Here is a 14,983-nt window from a genome sequence, read left to right on the forward strand (position 1 = left end):
GGATTACACGTTTAGGAATCACCTATGTGAGTGTGAAGTGTAAGCCGCTTCAAGGAGAATGAAAGTAAAGGCCCATTCTCTAAGCACTCATGAAACCAGGCGGTGTTCATGGCTGAAATGAACACAACCGTGAGAACCATAGATGGTTAAGGATTGATTGTGTGACTTATGTTGTCTAGGTATACAACAAAGCTCGACGGTTCAAAGATCAAATCTACCGATTGACCGAGTATATCCGATATAAGTTCACTGCGAAAAGTTCAAAGGGAAACCTACTTATCAAGATGCAATCAATTCTTGCTTGTAAAACACACACACGTCCGTGCATTCCTTTGAGTTTATAGTCATTCCCTATTCATGTGGGGGATTGTTGGGTTTGTTATTAATAAATAATAACAAAAGAGGTGTGAATAGAAAATGGTGGGAAAAGAAATGGAGGGAAGTAAAATTTTGAATGAGTTAATTTCACTTATGCACTTTGTCCCTCATTGGTAGAAGGAAAGAAAATCTTTGTGTATATAAAGAGAAGCTCATCTTTTAGCTCTTAAAGAGCTAAGAAGAAGGCAAGCCTCGCGCCGTCGTCGTCGTCGCTCGCTCGGCGTCGGCTTCGGCTTCGGCTTCGGATTTGTCAAAGATTGATTAATCTTTTTGGACAAAATTTTTTTCAAAAATTTAATTAATAAATTAAATTAATTAAAGAAAATTCAATCCGAAATAACCCATGACCCGCGACCCGGTCCGGTTCGGCCCGTTTTTTTTTCCGGATTATTTTAAATCCGTTTTATATTTCCCGCAATATTTTGAACAGCCATGGCTGTTCTGAAACAGTGTCACACCTGTTCTAACAGCTATGGCTGTTCTGAAAGGTTGCAAACCCCTTCAGAAACAACACCAAGTTGGCTATAAATATACCTTCAAATCCCAGAATATTTACTTACGAAATTTTCTGATTATCTTCTTCTTCTTCTTCTTCTTCTTCTTCTTCTGCACTAAAATTTCAGTGTGTTTTGCTGCCATCGAGTGGTTCGCTGATCATCGGCGTTTTTGGTACCAACACTCCACTGAGTTAAATCGTTCTATCCTGGGAGGATATATTCCAGAACCTAAGGTACTTGAGGGGAATAATTTCCTTAAGGACACACCGTGTATTCAGTGGGCTCGATTTGTTCCTACAACGTTTTCAGAATTTATTTTGAAGAAATTTACTGTTTTTCGGAATTAAATTTCTACTAATTTTCTGTTTCTGTTTTTCAGAAAGATTATAATTTAGTTTATTTACAGCAATACAGATTGATAACAGTTATACTTCATTTATTCAATGTATTTTTATGTATTTAACTGTATTCAATGTAATTATATAAATCTATTTGTAAAGATACCACTAAAAAATATTTTAGTAAAGATTCCACTAAAAAAAGAAATGATGGATTGAATCTCTGAAGATTGCTCTATTTTTGGATATTTTTCGATTGAGAATCGTTTCTATAACTGGAAATACAAATTTTGTGTGTTATAATTGAGTTTGTTGAGTTATATTAGGAGTCTATCGCGTTAATTGATTCACTTACTGTTTTTAAATAGCTGAAGACCTTTTTTTCACATATTCCATTATTGTATTCACGAATACAGCTCGTGAATACAGTCGAATACATTCTCTGCTTAGCTGGACTTCCCTGTTTTCCGCCGAGTTTTGAATATGGCAAAAATACATCGAATACAGTCTATAACAACTGAAAACATAGCTATAGAAAGTAATTAGTAAATGAAAGCTATAGCAAGCTAATAATCACGAAAACATATTGGTTTTAAAATTTTCTATTTTTTAATTGGTTTGACTCCGGTTCAGTTAGAACATTCCTAGTTACCTCTATTATATATTTTTTTAAGTTAAAGTGACAGTTAAAATAGAACGGGAGGAGTGTCAGATCAGAAGTGTTAGGTCAATAGTTGAGATATTCGAGTAAGTGTTGAAATAAATGAGGTTTGGTGTCTGTTTCCAAAATCAGTGCTAGGCTGCAGTTTCTTTAAGTAGTTGAAGTTAATGCAACAGTTCAAACTAACCATCATCTTTATTTGGGAAGTTAGAAAGAATATAAATTAACACTAATTGATAAGTCTTAAAGAATGAAAAGCAATTTTGTCACATATCAAAATACATTAATAATATAAAATGAATTTTTACACGAAATATTCATCTTCATAGGATTTTTTTTTATAGTAATCGTGATCAGCATCCATCAGCTCTCGACTTGTTGATAAGGAGAGAGCTTCAAGCAGGATTTCTGGCGACGCACCCTCCACACAAGCACCGCCCGACGAAGGGGGAACAAATGAAAGATACAGGCCAAAAACCTTCGACCCTTCTTTCTAAATCTAAATGGGGATACCCGAGGCACCTCATCTTCTCATTTATGCTAATTCTCCATTTTAATTGATTTTTTGATCTTTTTTTTTTATGGTCTTCAATATTTGATTTTTTCAGATATCAAGAAGGAATTAACTTCTCTTTTTTAAAGTTGCCTTTGGAGTAAAGAACCTAAGAGTATTTGTTATATTTTCAATGAACAAATTAAGGTTAATATATTTAATTTTATTGTTAATTAATAATAAAAATTAAATTTCTTAATATGTGTAAAATTACCGAAAAATCAATTAGAGTGGATTGAAGGAAGTATCTTTTTAGAAAGACAAGTTAGATAATGCATCAATTTCATGTTTACTTGGGGCATTTTGTGCTTACCAACCACATTCCTCGAAATCCCACCTGTATAAAATATGATGATGATAGTAACAACTATATTAAAAATTAATTTTTTATAGCATTAAAATTGCTCATATACCAAGTTTTCATTACTCTAAGGTCACAAATTCTAAGGTCATAATTCTAAGGTCACAAATTTTTCTTTTGAAGTTAGAAAAAAAACCATTTGAACCACCGTGCATTAGACAAAGTTGACTAGATTTGACCGAAATAGTCCTTAAAATGTTATTTAACAAAGTTAACATTGAAATAAAGAACTCTATTCTGATCTCGCATGTAAAAATATACTGAGTATATTATTATTGTTGTTGTAATTAAAGATTTACCATTGAAATTGTATCTTTAATTCAATTTCTCCAAATAGGAGAAGGATAATATATCTACTTTGTTTGCACCAATAAATAAAATTGGTGGATGATTTAACATCTCAACTGTATAGTCAAAATTTTAAAGAATTGAGCAGTCAATTGTGTGACTGCATACCTGTAAGCATAAAAGTTAGCATGTGCACATAAACCTCATTTTCTCTGCCTGTTACATTAATGAGTTTAATTTATTTATGTGGATTACAAAATAACAGAGGCAATAAAAAAAAAAAGACATAGAATAAAGCCAAATTATATAAATGGCCCCTCAAAATTAGCTCCAGTTGGAGTGTTCAATAGGTATCGGCCTTAGTTGAGGTAACAATAACACATCTAGTGTATTCTCATGGAGGAATATGAGAATAGTAGTGTGTATGCAGAGACGAAGCTACATTTACTTAAGGGTGATCAATTGTCGAAAAATTACATTGTATATATAAATAAAATATTAGGTTTGAGTTGTAAATAAAATATACTCTCTTTGGTCCACAATAAGTGACCATTTTACCTTTTTATTTTGGTCCAAAATAAGTGTCCATTTACATAATCAAGAAGGAATTAATTTTATTTTTCTAAAATTTGCTCTTATTTACATACTCCAATGTGTCAAGGTAACAATTAATAAGGTTAATTTAATGAATATATCATTTTTTCTCTAAGAGTTCGTTTTTCCTGAATGGGTGTGCCAAAGGTAAAATGGTCACTTACTGTGGACCGGAGGGAGTATTGAACACCCTTTGTCGAGGAATTATTTTCACTTCTTTCAAGTTTGAACACCCTTGGAGAAATTTCTCACTTCGTCACTGTGAGTATGCATACCTTATTCCGACCTTATATAGGTAAAGAAGCTGCTTCACATAGATCCTGGGCTCAAAAAAATAATTTCTCAGCGGGTTTGAATAGGAAAAATAGTAACGAAGAATTCATGTTGAAAATATTGAAGATGAGAATATTAACAACAGCAAAATAACAAAGCAGTAAGATAACCGAAACGAAAGGAACAACATAAAGTAACGGAGATTGAAGAATAACAAAAATTAAAATTAGGGTTAACTTTGAGGGGCTGTCTGTATATTCGGCTAGAATAAGTCAATAAACATATAGGTTTTCATTTTTATCACAATTGTGATTGTTTGGTATATGCATATTAATGAATGTAATTAGGAGTGTGCATTCGATTTATCGATTCGATTTTGACCCTTATCGATAATTACTTATCGATTATCAATTTGTACATATGCTTATCGTTATCGTTTCAATAAGGTTTCGATTTTTTCGATTTCGATTTATCGATTTTTGGGGCTTATCGATTCGGTTATTGATTACACCAATAAGAAAATTTGCAGGATTCCACGGAAAGTATATCGCTATAAACACGCCTAACTAATATGGACAAAAAGAAGCTAAAATAAGACGAACGTCGTTTATAACATAAAAATTGTGTCAACAAGCACATGCAACGAAACTAAAGTAAGGGATCAAATATATGTCACCAACACTCCAACGGTATAGAAAAAGGGTATATTTGTCTTTTTAGTAGATCTTATCGGTTTATCGATAAACCGATAACCGAAGAGGACAAAATCGAAATCAAAATCAATAACTCGATAAGGAAAATTTCGAAATCGAAATCGAAATCGATAAACCGATAAGAAATAATCGATTTGATTTATCGATAAACCGATTCGAATGCACACCCATGTAATATTTGTAGTTTGGTATACATGTCATGAATATGACACCACATCATTGTATACGTGCAAAATTATTAAATCATGTATTTTATGGTTTTAAATTTCAATTTCCAAAAGGCATAACCTTTTATGATAATTAAAAAACGGGGCAATTATTTCATACAGATTTATTTAACCCCTCACTCTTTTTCCTTTCTTTAGCAAAAAAAACAAATAATTCAAATGAATAATTCAATTTATCATTTACTAATCCAAAAATTGAACACTTTCTTTTATCTATACACTTTGCTTATAATATACTAGTGTCATTATCACTAATAAAAAAACAAAAAGATAGTAACGTTTAGTCACAATTCAAATGAATATGTAACATGTGATTTATTTTCTTATTAGCTAAGCAACATAACTTTATTCTTTGCCCACTAAAGCTGAAATATAATGTATTTGTCATGAATTGAACTACAAAGAGAAGATCATTAAAAAAAATGTCAAAATCGTTCTTTTCCCTCATTTTTCTTCTTAAATAATTAACAATACTTCTACGGCAATTTTGTTTTTGTCAAAAAATGAGAATTAAGTGCAAATGTTTTGGTATAATTGTCATTTTACATCCTAAGTGAAATTGGCTCATACAAATTCTTTTGCTTTTTTCTTTTTTTGAAAGATATTGTTCTTTAAGACTTCCTCCGGTCCATTTTAATTGATTTTTTTTAATGGTCCACAATTACAATATTTAATTTTTTAAGATATCAAAAAGAAATTAATTTCTTTTTTTCAAAGTTGCCTTGGAGTAAAGAGTCTCGAAGATGTATTATATTTTCAATTAACAACTTGAAAAGATAGTAAAGGTTAATATGATCAATTTAATATTAATTAATGTTAAAATATGAATTCTTTAATATGTGTGAAAATAATCAAAAAAATTAATTAAAGTGGACCGAAGGGAGTAAGAGATTGGAGATATACTCTTCTTTAATAAGAAAACTCAAACAATTTCTTTTAAAAGAAAAGAAAAAAAAGAAACTTAATTGGTATATTTAATCAATTAATTATTTTATCTAATCAGCTTTTTTGGTCCTATCCCTGACTAGAAAATGCATTTATGTAATCATAAATTCCAATAATCAAGGAACTATTCCTCTTTTTAGTTTAGTGTACAAATTAAATATTTGACTTTGACGCATGGGAGAGCATATACATTAACACGGTGTTTTATTGGAACAACGACGTTTGTCGTGAAATTAGATATTTATAAGGAAATATTATAACAAGAAAATGAAAATAAAATTGTGTTCCTTCCGACACAATATTTCAACGAGAGGTTTATTATTCAAATGATCACTCAATCATTTGAAATTACCTAGTAAAGTAAATATTTATTTTGTTTTTAACAAAAAAATTACTTAACTATTTCTAGAACATATAAAAAAATCACTCAACTACATTTTTTAAACTTTTGATAGCCAAATACCTATTTTATCCTCTAAATTATTTTTTTTTAATCTTTTTAATCCTTTTATTCTATATTATGAACTTACCTCTAGAATAAATAAATCTTACTTAAAAATATTTTCGTGAATAGTTCAAGAAAAACAAGCATTCCTTAACCTCGGGGGGAATAAGGGGGGGGGGGGTTTCCTGGGGCACGTGAACCCATGTTCCCCGCCCTAAATCATGTATAGTGCTATATTTTAAAAAAAAATATTTAAATATATGAGTGTGCACCCATGCTCAAAGTATTATATGATGTGATAGTTATTGGGTGTACCTCTCTAGGCGCGGTTGTGAGTTCAAATCTTATGTCAATCTTGTTGTTTTTTCTTTCTTTTTTTCTAAATGCCGGATACATATACAACCCATTCAACTTGGCACCATTTTTTCTTTTGGCACTCTATCTCTACCTTGTTCTATTTTGGCCTTCAACTCTATTTATATGTTCCATTTTGGCCCTCCAACTCTATTTCTTATGTTTCACTTTAACACAAAAGCTGAACTATTGCAAAAAATATAGCGCGTGTGTATACACAAATCTGAGGTGTAATAAATATCCAATTAAATGTTGCTACCTAGTTTTTTCATCCATGTCAAACGGGTCAATACTAAAATACCCGAACCCGGCCATATTTTTTCATCCACTGTTGCCCTATCTTCATTCTCTAAGTTCCTAAGCTTTCATCTGCCAATTTCATACCTTGCCCGTTTAGATGAAATAAACCCACAAAAAATATGGTCGGGTTCATGTATTTTAGTATTGACCCGTTTGACACGGATGAAAAAATCAGGTGACAACATTTAATTGAATATTTATTACACCTCAGATTTGTATATACACACGCATTATATGTTTTTGTACTGGTTTCAGCTTTTGTGTTAAAGTGGAACATAAGAAATAGAGTTGGAGGATCCAAATGGAACAAGATAGAGATAGAGTGCCAAAATGGAAAATGGTGCCAAGTTGAATGGGCAGTATATGTATTTGGCCTTTTCTAAAAGAAGACGCCCACGGGAGATGGGCATGTCTGGTGTAATTTTTTGTGTATTAATAAAGTACTTTTTATTTTTATTTCTTTTTTGTTTAATTTATTCTTTCAATCACACATTGAAATTCCTATTCTTCTTTTGTCGCTGTAAAATCTTACTTGATTAAATAAATGTGTATATTAAAACTAGTAGCAGTGTATGATGTAGCATATAGTCAATAGTTTCAATCGATCTCAATATTTTCAACATGGAAAATAGATATAGATATAAGAAAATTACTATTTTTAAAAAATAATAATTTTGAACTTATAAATCTAAAAGTGCAATAGATACGCAATCGTAAGAATTAAAGGTTGAACCCGTAAAATTTATATTCTGCATCCTTCTTTTTTTAATAATGCACTCATCTTGCGAAAATCCTGGGTCCGTTTTTGCTTAAACTAAGCAAGTGTAAACTTGGAACTTGCATATGTACCCCAAAATAACAATAATAAATTGTTTCATTTAATAGTGCACCTGGTTTTTCAATAAAATACCAGAACCCTGCTTAAGAATGTCAAAATAAATAAATTAATCCAACAGACAATATCCAACTTAAATAAACAGTGCACAAATTACTCTATGTTCCTATTTTCCAGAAAAAGGAATTTTAAAACTGGCAAGTTATACATTCGACTACGGTCAAATATTATATTTGCCAGTCAAATACGTAAAATTATGTATAATATATATATATATATATATATATATATATATATATATATATATATATATATATATATATAGCATGTAGATTTTCGATTAATTGTTTATATGGAGAAACAATAAGTTCAATTACAGGAATAAAGAATTACCGTAATGATATTCACGTAAAAATACAACAATCATCTAAATCCTAAAATTACTGTTAGAATTGAACTGACTGGTCGTCGTTTAAACCTATAACAATGATAAAATTAATTAAGATAGTTAGATATATAATAATGTGCTTATAGTTTATACATATGCAATGTGATCTACCTAAGACTTGTTTATATAAAATTGGTGAATGAACTTGAACTGCTCGTTAAGAATGATTTTGATACATAGAACTAAGGAGGAGGCCGATATTTGGATCTTTTGAATGCAAAGGAACAAGTAGTCGGCAAGTTATTCAACAGTCATATTATATTCTGTTTACCATATATTTAGTTAATACATGATTTTTTACTTCTTCATTTCTTTCCCCCTCAGATTGGCACGAATTGGTTTTTTACTTCCGATGTGTTGTGATAAGTTTAATATTGCAAATAACTTGGTCGAAGCTTCTTTATTTAATTTACAAACTCGTTGACTACAAAGTCACTTGCTATAAAATATTGAGTAAAACTCTCCTTCCGTCGACATGAAAATCTCTAAAAATACTTGGATGAATAGTGTTTAGACTTTAGAATGACTCATATGGAAATACTCACTATATAAATCCTTGTGGTCTTGCGGGTATCAACTTGAGTGTTTAAGATGCCTATCCACGCTAGTGTGATTAGTATGGCGTCGTAACTCCACAATTATTGCAATTTTTTTTCAAAAAATATCATCATTAGTAGACTTCAAAGTCTTATATAACAAATAAATTAATTTATCAAATATAAATTATCTATTTCAATAAATAATTCAGCTTTGAAGGGTATTAACGTGAATATAATGATTTTAGCCCAAATCTTAGAAATTACAATTTTATTTAATGTAATTATCTTTTTGAAGTAATTTAATGAACTTGAATATGACACTTGAAGTAAAACAAAATGGTGTAAAAAATGTTCCCATAGCTTTATTAATCTATTCTCATTCACAAAAAGTATTACTCTACNGGGAGAGGATTACCAAGGATTTCATTACCGGACTTCCGCTGACTCGGAAGAAGTTTGATGCTATTTGGGTCATTGTTGATAGGCTGACCAAGTCAGCGCATTTCATTCCAGTGGCAGTCTCCTATTCATCCGAGAGGTTAGCTGAGATTTATATTCGGGAGATTGTTCGCCTTCATGGAGTGCCGGTATCTATCATTTCGTATCGGGGTACGCAGTTTACCTCGCGCTTCTGGAGAGCGGTTCAGCAGGAGTTAGGTACCCAGGTTCAATTGAGCACAGCGTTCCATCCTCAGACGGACGGTCAGTCCGAGCGGACTATTCAGATTTTGGAGGATATGCTCCGGGCTTGTGTTATTGACTTTGGAGGTTCATGGGATCAGTTCTTGCCTCTAGCAGAGTTTACCTACAATAACAGCTACCAGTCGAGCATCCAGATGGCTCCTTATGAGGCCTTATATGGTAGGCGCTGTCGGTCTCCGATTGGATGGTTCGAGCCGGGAGAGGCTCGGTTGATAGGTACAGATTTAGTTCAGGAGGCCTTGGAGAAGGTCAAGGTCATTCAGGACAGACTTCGTTCAGCTCAGTCTAGGCAAAAGAGCTATGCAGATCGTAAGGTTCGAGATGTAGCTTTCATGGTTGGTGAGCGGGTATTGCTCCGGGTGTCGCCTATGAAGGGCGTGATGAGGTTCGGAAAGAAGGGCAAGCTTAGCCCTAGGTACATTGGTCCGTTTGAGATTCTTGATCGAGTGGGAGAGGTGGCTTATAGACTTGCATTGCCACCTAACTTTTCAGCCGTGCACCTAGTTTTTCATGTGTCTATGCTCCGGAGGTATCACGGCGATCCTACCCATGTATTTGACTTCATCATTGTCCAGTTGGACAAAGATTTATCTTATGAGGAGGAGCCGGTAGCCATTCTAGACCGGCAGGTCCGTCAGTTGAGATCTAGGAGTTTTCCCTCTGTTCGTGTTCAGTGGAGAGGTCAGCCCCCTGAGGCCTCAACCTGGGAGTCCGAGTCCGATATGCGGAGCCGTTATCCACATCTGTTCCTCGACTCAGGTACTTCTTTCTTTTGTCCGTTCGAGGACGAACGGTTGTTTTAGAGGTGGAGGATGTGACAACCCAAAGGGTCATCACCTATTTCCTCATCCATTCCGTGCTTTCGAGGCCTTAAAACCTCATTTTTACTTGCCTCAATTTGCGTTCGCAGTCCGGGCGCGTAGCCGGAAAGCTTTTATGTTGAAATATGTGAATTCCGTGAAAAATTTGAAGAATTTTGATATTAATATGATTATAGTTGACTTTGGTCAATATTTTTGGTAAACGGACCCAGACCCGAGATTGGACGGTCCCGGAAGGTCCGTAGAAAAATATGGGACTTGGGCATGTGCCCAGAATCGAATTCCGAGGTCTAGAGCCCGAGATATGAATTTTTCCGTGAAATTGTTTTTCTGAAATTTTTAAGGAAAATGGAGATAAAAATTTATTAAAAAACTATGGTATCGGGCTCGTATTTTGGTTCCGACGACCAGTACAAGTCTTAAATATGTGTTAAGCGCTTTCTGTAAAGTTTGGTCGAAATCGGACGTCGTTTGACGTGTTTCAGACTATGAGTCCATAGCTTGAAAGGTTATGAAGTTTAGAAGAAGAATCATGTGTTTTGAGGCTTGGTTCGATGATTTTGATGTTATTTTGGCGATTTTATCGCACGAGCAAGTCCGTAGGATGTTTTTGAGGTTGTATGCATGTTTTGTTTGGAGCCCCGAGGGCTCGGGTGAGTTTTGGATAGGTGTCGAGTTGCATTTTTGAACTTTGAAAAAAAATTGCAGATCAGGTCTGGTATTCTCGCATTTGCGAAAGATTCCTCGCAAATGCGAGACTCGCATTTGCGAGTTCTCCATCGCAAATGCGAGATGGAAGGGTTTCAGCTTGGGTCGCAAATGCGACGCCACTGTTCGCAAATGCGACGCCACTGTTCGCAAATGCGATATGGCCATGATCGCAAATGAGATCGGATGTTCGCAAATGCGAACCTAGTCCACCAGACCTGAGTTCGCAAATGTGATCCCTGTGGTCGCAATTCCCAAGCCTGTGATGTTCGCAAATGCGAACTTACCTTCGCATTTCCCATATCCGAGGCCCAGCAAATTTTATACTTTGTCGAATTTTCACCACTTTTCACCATTCTTTCAAAACCCAAACACCATAGGCGAATTTTCAAGAGCAAACTTCATCCCAAATCACTTGTAAGTTGATTTTTACTCAATTCTTTCCATCTTTAACATCATTAAACATGTTTTCCACTTGAAATCAAAGATTTTCATGGGTGAAATTGGGATTTTTGGGTAGAACCTAGGTTTTCTATAAATTGGGGAGTTGGACCTCGATTTGAGGTCCGATTTCAAAACAAATTATATATTTGAACTCGTAGGGGAATGGGTAACCAGATTTTGGTTCGAACCTCAAGTTTTGACCACGTGGGCCCGGGGGCGATTTTTGAATTTTTGGGAAAAACTTGGGAAACTCATTTTTATGCATTCAAATGGATTCATATAATGTTTATTAAAGTAATCGAGCAATTTGTGATTAGATTTGAGCGAATTGGAGGTGGAACCGCGAGGTAAAGCAATAGTTGAGGATTAAGTGGATTTCAAGGCTTTGAGGTAAGTGTTTGGTTTAACCCTAGCTTGAGGGAGTAGGAGTTGAGTCTTGTTGCTAATTGCTATGTGATCGAGTACGATGTATAGGCATGGTGACAGGTATCTATACATTGGTGTCTAGCATGACCGTGAGTCCTTATAACATGATTATCATGACTTGGTTGTGAACTCCGTGTTTATTGGAGGATTTCTATATGTTGTGAATAACATGTGAATGGTAATATGATCGTTTGATTCCTAGGAGCATAGGCTCGAATTGTGATACGAATATTGAAGTTATACGAAATGACTTGATTCTTTGGAGCGTTGGCTCAAAATAGTAGAGTGAATCATAAGATAAGAAAAGTAAGAAAGAGAAAGCGTTGTTGGTTATTCCCTTGCCGGGATATTTGTCAAATATTTACTTATTTTTATGCCCCTTAATTGTGACTGTTAATATGTGGAGTCAGACTGTTAAATGATAATGAGGATCGGGTTGCACGCCGCAACAGTAAAAGGTGAGGATCGGGTTGCGCGCCGCAACAATGATACATGATAAATGATATGGGTCGGGTTGCACGCCGCAACAATAGTAATCATGGAGCGGGTTGCACGCCGCAACAATAGTAATTATGGAGTGGGTTGCACGCCGCAACAATAGTAATTATGGAGCGGGTTGCACGCCGCAACAGTTATTGAGGCTATGTGTTTGTATTTGAGTATTGATTCTTTGTTCATTGTGAACCTAAGCTGTTTTAGTCGTTACTCTGGATTGCTGTTAATATTGTATCTCCCCTTAGCATGTCTCCCCTCCCATGTTGTTAATTACTTAGTATTCGATTCCCGCTGTATATTTATAACTGCACAGGTTTATGTGATGTCCAGTCTAGCCTCGTCACTACTTCGCCGGGGTTAGGCTAGACACTTACCAGCACATTGGGTCGGTTGTGCTAATGCTACACTTCTGTGAATTTTTGCACAGGTCCAGGTTTTGAGGAGCAACAGCAACAGTAGTTCGGACACTAATGACTCCGCCTTCGCTTTCTCCCTGCACATATGTTAAATATTTAACATATGTAATACTTGTAGTCTTAAAGATTGGCGTTTAATACAATATTAAAGCAAAACAGAAAAACCAATATATAAGACTATGTACAAAAGGATAATCAGCATTGCATTAGTTCAGCTAAAATGATCATGACTAATTGACGTGTACTGTAAACAAATACTCCTATATAGTAGTAGCAATTATCGTCATATTTACCTTGGAATTACCTTCTAATTGTCTCTCAACTTCTGCCCNACATAATTATTGGGATTTTATGGATAAAAAAAGGGAAATAAATTGATTTAAAACCCTTCAAAAATTATGAAAAAATAATAAAATACTTGAACATACTTATATATGCATATGTACGCTATTTTGAAAGTATTTTTCATATTGAAAATATATAGGGAAAATTGGGTGTCAACAACTGCCCCTCTTTACCCGGGAAAACGATTTGGGAGTATTCAGGCCACACCCTGGCTTCTGAGTTGCCTACATATCCCTGGTGTTACAGGAATCAGGCCGTATGTAGTTCAGGATCCGTCGGCGGAGTATGCCTGTGACGACCCAAAGGAGTCATCACCTGTTTTCTTATTCATTCCGTGCTTCTGAGGCCTCAAAAAAAAAACTCATTTAGGATTGCCTCGATTTGTGTGCGCAGTCCGGGCGCGTAGCCGGAAAGCTTAAATATAAATTCTGTGTGAAAAATGCTAAAATTTGATATTAATATGAATATATTTGACTTCGGCCAACATTTCTGGTAAACGGACCCGGACCCGTGATTTGACGGTCCCGGAGGGTCCGTAGAAAAATGTGGGACTCGGGCATATGCCCGGAGTCGAATTCCGAGGTCTAGAGCTCGAGAAATGAACTTTTCCGTAATATTGTTTTTCTGAAATTATTAAGGAAATTGGAAACGAAAATTGATTAAAAGACTGTGGTATCGGGCTCGTATTTTGGTTTCGACGCTCGATACAAGTCTTATATATGGTTTAAGCGCTTTCTGTAAAAATTTGGTTGAAAACGGACGTCGTTTGACGTGTTTCGGACTTGAAATGGAAATTTGAGGCTTTATGAACATTTCAAAGAAAATCATGAGTTTTGAGGCTTGATTCTATGTATATGATGTTATTTTGGCGATGTAATCGCGCGAGTAAGTCCGTAGGATGTTTTTGAGGTTGTGTGCATGTTTGGTTTGGAGCCCCGAGGGCTCGCGTGAGTTCTGGATAGGCATCTGATTGCATTTCTCATGTTTTAAAAATCTGGTATGCTGGCTTCTGCAATTTTCGCAAATGCAAAGGGAAGACTCGCAATTGCGAGCTCGCAAATGCGAGCACTGCTTCGCAATTTCGAAGTCTGGAGAAAATGGGGCACTGTCGCAAATGCGATGGGTAGGCTCGCAAATGCGAAGGGGGGAGGTTCGCAAATGCGATGCCTCTTTCGCAAATGTGAAACCCCGCCTGTAGGCCCAGTGTTCGCAAATGTGAACCAAGGATCGCAATTCCCAGCCCTGTCTTGTTCGCAAATGCGAACCAAGGCTCGCAATTCCCATATCCGAGGCCCAGCAAATTTTATACTTAGTCGAATTTTCATCACTTTTCACCATTCTTTCAAAACCCAAACACCATAGGCGATTTTTCAAGAGCAAAATTCATCCCAAATCATTTGTAAGTTGATTTTTACTCAATTCTTTCAACTTTTAACATCATTAAGCATGTCTTCCACTTGAAATCAAGGATTTTCATGGGTGAAATTGGGGTTTTTGGGTAGAACCTAGGTTTTCTAAAAATTGGGGATTTGGACCTCGATTTGGGGTCCGATTTCAAAAAACAGTTACATATTTGAGTTCGTGGGGGAATGGGTAACCGGGTTTTGGTTCGAACCTCGGGTTTTGACCACGTGGGCCCGGGGGCATTTTTGGAATTTTTTGGAAAAAACTTGGGAAATTCATTTTTATGCATTCAAATTGATTCATATAGTGTTTATTAAAGTAATTGAGCAATTTGTGATTAGATTCGAGCGAATTGGAGGTGGAACCGCGAGGTAAAGCAATAGTTGAGGATTAAGTGGATTTCAAGGCTTTGAGGTAAGTGTTTGGTTTAACCCTAGCTTGAGGGAAAATGAGTTGAGTCTTGTTGCTAATTG

This window comes from Nicotiana attenuata, chromosome 11, assembly GCF_001879085.1.
Source record: "Nicotiana attenuata strain UT chromosome 11, NIATTr2, whole genome shotgun sequence".
Taxonomy (NCBI): Eukaryota; Viridiplantae; Streptophyta; class Magnoliopsida; order Solanales; family Solanaceae; genus Nicotiana; species Nicotiana attenuata.